Source organism: Musca domestica, unplaced genomic scaffold (genome assembly GCF_030504385.1).
Source record: "Musca domestica strain aabys unplaced genomic scaffold, Musca_domestica.polishedcontigs.V.1.1 17, whole genome shotgun sequence".
Classification (NCBI taxonomy): domain Eukaryota; kingdom Metazoa; phylum Arthropoda; class Insecta; order Diptera; family Muscidae; genus Musca; species Musca domestica.
In genome coordinates this window covers 14425433-14435232 of record NW_026712230.1, presented here as the reverse complement: position 1 = coordinate 14435232, position 9800 = coordinate 14425433, and the positions used below count along the sequence as shown (strand labels likewise).

Below are 9800 nucleotides of genomic sequence, written 5' to 3'. Positions count from 1 at the left end.
AACGTTTTAACACCTTCACCACAAAGTAAAGAATAATCAATAATAAAGGCCAAAATCGGGCTGGGTCGATACATGGCAGGCTTCGTATTCTACGTATTCTACTAAATTTGAAGTAGACATTTGTGTTTGAACCAATATTCATCAAAATCCATCCTATTTGAGCTGATATTACACTTTTTAGGCAATGAACATGAAATCGGATGAAGATATATATGGCAGTTATATCCAAATCATAACCGATCTTTACAAAATTTAGCACATGTTATAGCTATGATGTATATAAAAGTTGGCACCAAATATCGTTGTTGTGAAGAGTATTTTACGGATGTGAGAGAATAAAATCCCAACCGATTTTCAACAAATTTGATACACTTTCTCCCAGGCTGAATTCCTTGGTATGTGCCAAAATCCATTAAATTCGGGCTTATATTAACCATTTGGAGCAAAATAAACTTGAAATGGAGTAGAAATATAAATGGGAGCTATATCCAAATCTAACCCGATCTCGATAAAATTTGACAAAAGTATTTCTGAGCTCAATTTGATACATTTCTCCGAATGTCGTTGTTACGGAGAGCATATTACGGCTGTAGAGGAGAAATTTAACAAATCGGGTCTAACTCTAACACAAATGCACAATTACATAACACCCTGGGTTGTAAAGTTAGGTTAAAAGAGAGAATATATTTGAATCGACAAAATTTGAAAAAAGTATTTTTTTTTAGCATGTACCTAATATCTTGTACCCAAAATTATTGCTATGGAGTGTAGAATACGGATTTGGAGGACTTAGATATAAAATTGGATTAAACCTATATCTCCCATATATACAGCTACATCATAACCGATTTTCACCAAATTCGGCAGTCATTGCTTAAATGCGTCACATTTGGGCTAATATTACACATTTGGCGAACAATATATTTCAAATAGAGCGAATATATGTTCAAAATCTGAACCGATTGTTAAGGGTATTTCTCTGCTGTATCTGATACCTTGTATCGAATATTATTGTTATGGATTATAGATATGAAAGACTTTAGTATAAAATTTGATTAAACATATATATGGGAGCTTTAGCTACGTCCGCAACGATTTTCACCTTAGGCTAAATTTAGATCGCATACTTATAGGCTAAGTTAGCTCGTATGTGCTTATATTTATCAAATTTTGGGATATCTTGCGTAATAAACCTGAAATCGGGTGAATATAAATAAGAGAGCTGTATCTAAATCTGGTTCGATGTTTACCAATTAAAAAAAAAATAATCTTTTTTATGAATCCATGAAGGTAATTGAAAGTAACTATGGGTCTATCGGGGAAACGGGTAACACATAATTGGGAATACCTTTTCCAAAAGTGGCCCTTATTACGTTGTGTGGCCGGTAATTCACTGTTCCGCAGAATTTTCGGCTCGCTGTTAAGCAGGAGCTTAGGCTCACTGTTCCGTATCATAGTCAAACATTGGTAGTGAAGTACTCGTAGAGGTAGTTATATAGCGTAGCGTTATCTGGAGTAGTTACCTAACCATTGTAGAAGACCCGAACACACCCACAGTGAGCTGCCGAAAGTGGACGAGTTCCGATCCATCTACTAAGACCTAGACATCGGTTGTTGAACCTACCCTCAACGAGCTGTCGAGCCAAAACGAGATCGGAGATCCATCTACAAAGACCTAAACATCGGTTTCCGAACCTGCTCTTAACGAGCGCTGAAACCGTACGAGTTCCGATCCATCTACAAAGACCTAGACATCGGTTGTCGAACCTACCCTCAACGAGCTAACGAAACCGAAGGAGGCCCTATACATCTACAAAGCCCTAGACTTAAGATGCCGCACCTACATTCAAACCCAAACATATCTCAATCCCTCTACGAAGAGCTGTTCCCGAGTATCTCCACAGCGAACTGCTAGCATCTATACCACAATTCACAAATCTACCTCAGAAGACCTGCACCATTCCGAACGTTAATAATACTACATCATAATTCCCGATTATATTCAATCCGTCGACTCCCGATGACTTCACGTTCCCGATTACATCCAAAATCGCCAACATCCCACATCAGTCGAACACCTACATCGTAATGCCTGATAACAGTCAAACCGTCAACCTCTTACTTCGGCCGAAGATTTCTCGTGTATTCTACGCCAAAAAATTACTGTGTGTGTATGTTTTTATACCCTCCACCATAGTATGGAGGATATATTAAGTTTGTCATTCCGTTTGTAACACCTCGAAATAGGCATTCAATTGTGTATTATGTCTGCAGGACTTTTGGTATTGAAAATGTGCCATGTAGATCCACGTCTTCGTATAGCCCCATATAACGGCACCTCCCTATATTCGGTATTTTGCTGATTTTAGTGACATTAATTACCGGAATTGTTTCAAAATTGGGATTTGAAGTTCGTAAAGGATACTACAGCATAAGACAGAAAATGGGCCATGTAGATCCACGTCTTCGTATAGCCCCCATATAACGGTACCCCCCGATATTCGGTATTTTGATGATTTTAGCGACATTATTTACCGGAAATGCTTCAAATTTTGTATTTGATCTTCGTAGATCTTGTCTATGCAGGTCCACGTTTTAAAACCCCATATTACCACCCTATATTCGGTATTTTGATGGTTTTAGCTACATTATAAACTGATTTTTTTTTTTTTGTTTCTCATTCGAATATTGTAATAGCTTATGACAAAAGTTGCTTGCGTCGTGGCCCTAATAAAGGGCTACTTTCGGCATTTTTAAGACCATAACAGAATTCTATAAATTAAAATCAAATCATTTAGGACGTTTGACATCTCAACAAATTTCAATGAATAATAATAACCCCGGTAGGCATGCCAAACAACTCCTTTAGCATAGTCTGTGGTTGTTCCCTTCAAATATTTGCCGTTTAGGTTACTATAGAAGAGAAGAAAAAGAAGAACAACAATTTTATGTCTGAATCTTCCGCCCTGAATTTACTAGGTCGCTTACCTGAAATGACAGTTACTGTACCACCAAGCAGCAGTATAGGACAGGGCACAATTACGATTATCTATGTCATTGTCTCGATCTTTAGTTGTGAAACCATAGCCCAAATGGCCAATGGTCAAGGAATCACCGGCTGTACCATTGTATTGACCTAAACTTTGAAGTTTATAGTTTTCCTTTTCACTGGCTATCACAAAATTATCGTATTTGGCAAAACGACGATCCTTATCAAAGTCCTCCAAGACTACCAACAACTCGTAGGGTCGACTATTGGTGAGTTTATGTAGACGTTGTAGAAAATTCCCCGCTACGATTACCAAAACCATGTTTGTAATCTTCCCAGTCGCGATAAAAATTTTCGGAGCCATCCATACGGCGTTGGATAACAATTTCACCATTTATGCGTTCTTCTCGCTGTTCAAATTTTCGGTTAAGACGTTCCATTTGACTCTCGATTTTGTGTAGCTTTTCGTCTAATTCATTTAAACGTTTGTTCAAATCTTTATTCGATTTTACAAATTTATAAATATCACTGTACCATCGAATCAAGCCCTCCATGTCCTCTGATTCACAAAGACCTGTGGAAATCTGAAAAAGGAAGAAAAACCCATTTTCATAATTTATTTCATTGTAACAGATTAATAACTGTGTACAACACAAATAATAACAAGTAAGCAAAGGCTATAGTCGTGTGATACCCTACAACACTACAATATGTTCGAAGTCCCCTTACATCCAAATATATTGTGGAAGATTTCGTTTTTGAAATAATGTCAAAGAGCCCTGAGAGGGTTACCTCTAGCCCTTACGTTTTTGACACGTAGAATTTGCCTATATATTTACGCACTCCGTAGTGTTTTTATTAAGTGTTCACACGAAAATTGTGGGTCGTTTTACAGCTTAATATAATCCAATGGTCATCCAAAATGCTAGACTTGTTCTCTGTCCTTAACTCTCTTCTTATGTGAAATTCCGTGTCGATTAGTTTTCAATTGTGGCCTATAGAGCGACTACAAAGATCTTCTAAATTTACATCTTAAGAACAATAGGCTTTAGTTCTGACCCTAACTCTACCCCAATGCAAAATTTATTGAGGATCGGACGATAATTGCGACATGCATATAATACCCTCAGAACATAGTGTTGGAAGGTGTTAAAATTTAGAAAATTTACAATTCAATAATGTAAGTCAATTTGAAAAAATCACATGCGATAAAAAATATGAAAAAAATTGGAAAAAAATAAAAGAAAATATATTCACTTTTATGTTGGTGTATTTTTCCACGATTTTCTTTTATGCTCTTCTAGCAAGAGACCATTCCGAATTGATGGGAATTGTTAAAATCGGCCTAGCGGCTATTGATTTATAAGCAGAATAAATAAGATCAATTCTTTTACATATATATTGTACCTATTTTGGTATATATCCGATTTCTTGGCTATTAGCATCACTGTAATGGCCAGAAGTGATCTTTTAATGTATTTGTGGTTAGGCTGGGATTAAAAATATATAGTGGAAAATTTTCTATTTTCTTGCATAAAAGAGAGGGTCTATTTTAGCCGCTAATTATTGTTCGCTGACCGCCCAAATTGGTAGGTTTCTGTCCAGTTCTAAACTCTAACTCCATGTAAATTTTCGCGTCGATTGGGTCATAATTGTGGCCTGTAAAGCAACTACAAAATCATGAAAAGTTTCTGTTTTTGGTCCATTTTAACCCCTAAATATCGTGCGATCATCTCCCAAAAAAGGGTTCTATTCTGACCTAAACCCCACCTACATTTTCAATTTTATGAGGATCGGTTCATAATTGCGACCTGTAGTTTGATTACAAATTAACATGGACAGACGGACAGAAGAACATGCATAGCTAGATCGACTCATCCCGGCGAGATGGGAAGATCCATATATACTTTCCTATGTGGGAAACCAATATTTCGAGGTGTTACATAATTTTTGGCCCAATCAAACTTATAATACCCTAAACACACAGACCTGTAGCTTGATTACAAATTAACATGGACAGACGGACGGACGGACATGCATAGCTAGATCGACTCATCCCGGCGAGATGGGAAGATCCATATATACTTTCCTATGTGGGAAACCAATATTTCGAGGTGTTACATAATTTTTGGCCCAATCAAACTTATAATACCCCCAACACATAGTGTTGTAGGGTATAAAAAGATTATGAAAATAGAGCTAAAAATAGAAGACACGTGCATCAGCGTTTTCAAAGTTTTCATCACAAAGCAACCCGATAACAGGGGACAAGTTTCTCCCTTGTCCACAGAACTTCATACATCATACTAAATGTTCATACTATAACGATTTTATATATAAGATTCCTTGAAGATTATCGAGGACCATTGCAAAGCTATTTTAACGTCTCCATATATAAACCCTAGAAACCAACAGTTACCTGTTGAAATGAAATTTCAGCTCTATCCCTTCACCCAATACATAATTTAGAAACATTTAGTACGCATATCCAAAACAATATATATCTCTCTAGCCTAGACACCAATACTGATCCAAAATTAGTATTTTTTGAAAAATAATTGTACTCATTTGCAATATCACTGTTTCAGCTCTACTCCTTTGCCCAATTCAAATTTAGTTCAATCCTAGATGCCAATAGAGACCTCTATGGAATTTCGTGATTCCAGCTCTGTTCCTTCATTCAATACCACATTTAGTACCATTCAGTACTCTTCATACAAATATAGGATACATTTCCAAAACTCAAAATTTCAAACAAAGATACCATCAATAATCTAAACAACAATTTTCAGAGTTTCATCTTTATCCCTTCATCCAATACGAAATATAGTACTATTTAGCACTTTTCGTACAATTATAGTAAATATTTCCGAATCAAGGCTCAGTACACATTTCCAAAACAACCTACATTTATCAAGCTTAGTTTCCATCATGGCTTCTCAAAGCCACAATGGTACAATTTTAGAACTTTTTGTAACCTTAAAGTTCGAATTTCCAAATTTCCTTTTGATGCATCTATTGTGCACTCCATCAGTGATATTTTCCCAGAGTCTAATTTTTATACCCTATACCATTCTATGGAGGGTATATTATCTTTGTCATTCCGTTTGTAACTCCTCGAAATACTCATGTCAGACCCAACAAAGTATATATATTCTTGATCAGCGTAAAATTCTAAGACGATTTATCCCTGTCCGTCCGTCCGTCCGTCTGTCCGTCTGTTGTAATCACGCTACAGTCTAAACGAATTAAGATAGGAAGCTAAAATCACAGATCTCTCTTTTGTCTGCAGGCAGGTCAAGTTCGAAGATGGGCTATATCGGTCCACAATATCGTATAGCCCCCATATATTCGGTATATGGGGGCTATACGATATATATGGGATATTCGGCATTTTGATGATTTTACCCACATTTTTCAACGGAATTGTCTGAAAATCCACACAAGGAGTTCCTAGTGGGTACTATATACCTCGGCAGAGAATTGTCCATATAGGTCCACGATATCGTATAGCCCCCTTGTAACGGTACCCCCCGATATTCGGTATTTTGATGATGTTAGCCACATTTTTCAACGGAATTGTCTGAAAATCCACACAAGTAATTCCTTATGGGTACTTTATACCTCGGCAGAGAATTATCTATATAGGTCCACGATATCGTATAGCCCCCATATAACGGTACCCCCGATTTTTGGTATTTTGATGATTTTATCCACATTTTTCAGTGGAATTGTCTAAAATTCCACAAAAGGAGTCCCTTGTGGGAATTTTACCTCCTCAAAAAGAATTGTCTATATAGGTCCACGATATCGTATATCCCCCATATAACTGTACCTCCCGATATTCGGTATTTTGATGATGTTAGCCATATTTCCCAATGGAATTATCTGAAAATCCACACAAGGAGTTCCTTGTGAGTACTTTACCCCCAGACATAGATTTGTCTAAATAGGTCCACAATAGCGTATGTCCCCCCATATATCGGCACCTTCCGATATTAGGTATTTTAAAGATTTTAACAGAATTTTTAATGGATTTTATTGTTTTGAATATTTTCTAATTCTTTCTAAATGGTGGAGGGTATTCAAAGTTCGGCCCGGCCGAACTTACTGCTTTTTTATTGTTTGTATTAAGGTCCACGTCTTTGTATAGCCCCCATAAAACGGTAGCTCCCGATATTCGGCATTTTGTTGATTTCAGCAACATTATTCACCGGAAACGTTTAAAATTTCGTATTGGGAGATCTTAATGGTTACTACAACGTATGGAAAAAAATTCCTATGAAGGATCACGTCTTCGTATATCCCCTATATACATCCCGATATTCGGTATTTTCATGATTTTAGTGACATTTTTTACTGGAATTTTCGTATTTGAAGTTCGTAATGGATGCTACAGCCTATGACAAAAATTTTTGTATTAAGGTCCACCTCTTCGTATAACCCACATATGACGGTACCTAACTATACTCAGTATTTTTTATGAATTGTGCGACATTATTCACCGGAATCGTTTCAAATTTCGTATTGGGAGATTTTAATGGTTACTACAACTATGGAAAAAAAATTGGTATGAAGGTCCACGTCTTCGTATATCCCCTATATAACGGTACATCCCGATATTCGGTATTTTCATGACTTTGATATTTAAAATTCCTTAATGGGTAAGCAGGTCGTGTCTTCGTATAGCCCCTACATAACCGTTTTCATTCAAGTGGTAGTCGTCCGGAACGATCTTTTAATTCCGGAATTTTTTGAAATTTTTCAAGTTTATTTCCAAATAGTAGAGGGTATTAAAAGATCGGCCCGGACGAAATTAGCTCCTTTTAACTTGTTTTTCAAAAGTTTCGTGAGAATTCTTTTAACCAACAATGTTTTATATACGTTTTGAGCAATAATCGGCGGGATTGTTAGGTAATTAAACTTATATTGAAATTTTTTAAAATTCACTTTGACTTGGTTCTATTACTTACCACTTCCATGTAGCCTCGATCCAAAATATTAAAATATAATAATACATTGAATATTATATATGAAGAAGTATTCATTTTATTCATGTCTTTTATAAATACAGATTTATCAGCGTCGTTTGAACCCACAACACTCGGTACAGTTTACGAATTAAAATCAACAATTGATAAGACATTCATATTTATATACCTACATTGGTTTTTATAAACATAACACAAGATTTCTTTACTCGTATAATCACGAATTAAAAGAAAATATCGCCTTTAGCCTTATTTGGACATCATACAATAGATCATCATTGACAGTAAATAATTCGATTTATCAACTGTTTATCGCATTTCTCCAAATCCAGATTATGAAACCCGTAAGCAAAGGCCAAAAGTGGGGCGGCGCAGACCAGGACATTTATTAGATGGCACTTTTAAAATTATATCTAAAATTTTCTCTCTCTATTCGTTGTCGAAAAATTGAAACATAAGTGAACTCTGAGTTTAAGTTATTAACGAAACGAAATTGAATTTTCTCTTTTAAAACTATTGGAATGTTTGCGAAGAAGTTATTGAATATTTCACACATTTCAGATTACTTACATTTTCACAAGCATCCCATTTCATACCTGAATAAGTTGCTCTTCCCAAATGCTCACTTAAAAACGCCCAATAATTCTTTGGATTCTGATAGAGATCCTGAACCCGAACTTTTCACGAACATCGCAGGCGTTCTTTTTCGCTGGAAGAAGTCACAAATAGTTTTGCAAGAAATCAAGTTGTTGTCGGATAGTTTACATTCCATAGAATCAACAAGGCCTATGTTCTAGAAGTTGCTGAATACATTGTATATTGTGCTCCACTGTTTGAGTGACAACGAGCAATCAAAATGACTTAAAATCTTAACAAGTAAGAAAGCTGTAAGTTTGGCCGGGCCGAACTTTTAATGCCCTCCACCATTTAGAATGAATTTGGCATTTTTCAAAAAAAAAAAAAAATAAATAAATAAATCCCTTAAAATTCTGGTAAAATCTAAAAAACACCGACTGTACTCATTATATTATACAACTTTTGCCATAAGCCATTACAATCTTCAAATGCGAGAGCTACATCAAAACGTAGACCTGCACGGACAATTTTCTGTCTTAGGCTGTAGTATCCATTACGAACTTCAAATACCGAATTTGAAACAATTCCGGTGAATAATGTCGCTAAAAACATCAAAATACCGAATATCGGGAGGTACCGTTATAGGGGGCTATACGAAAACGTGGACCTGCACGGATAATTTCTTATCTTAGGCTGTAGTATCCATTACGAACTTCAAATACCAAATTTGAAACGATTTCTAAGAATAATGTCGTTAAAATCATCAAAATACCAAATATCGGGAGATACCATTATATGGGGGCTTTACCAAAACATGTACCATTTTCAATACCCAAAGTTCTGAAGACATAATATACATTTGAGTAAAATTTTATTAACTTACTTCATTTCGTTCGAAAGCTAAAATGATTTCTACAGACGGATAGACGAACGGACATCGCTAAATCGACATACAATTTTATGCTGATTAAGAATACTATGGTGGAGGGTATAAAAATCAAATGACGACAATGTATTTAAGAAATCTATGTCTGATTACACTTTACATATGACTTTTGCATAATGCGTAATTTGCCCTTAACAAAGTAAGTTTGAGAAAAAAAAAAAAAAAAAAGAAAGAAAGAAAAAACTAAGTCCATAAATTTGAAATCCCAAATAACAGTCCATACCTACCCTGTATACAATCCTTACAGATTGAGCTGAGCTGTTACATGGTGCCCTTATAAAAAAAAACAAGTTAAAAA

At 35.7% G+C, this 9800-nt stretch overlaps 1 pseudogene; it reads right to left on the bottom strand.

Annotated features, from left to right (window-relative positions):
- Positions 1-2753: 2753 nt before the first annotated feature.
- LOC101899626 (ryncolin-1-like) lies at positions 2754-8101 on the bottom strand (annotated as a pseudogene).
- Positions 8102-9800: the final 1699 nt, after the last annotated feature.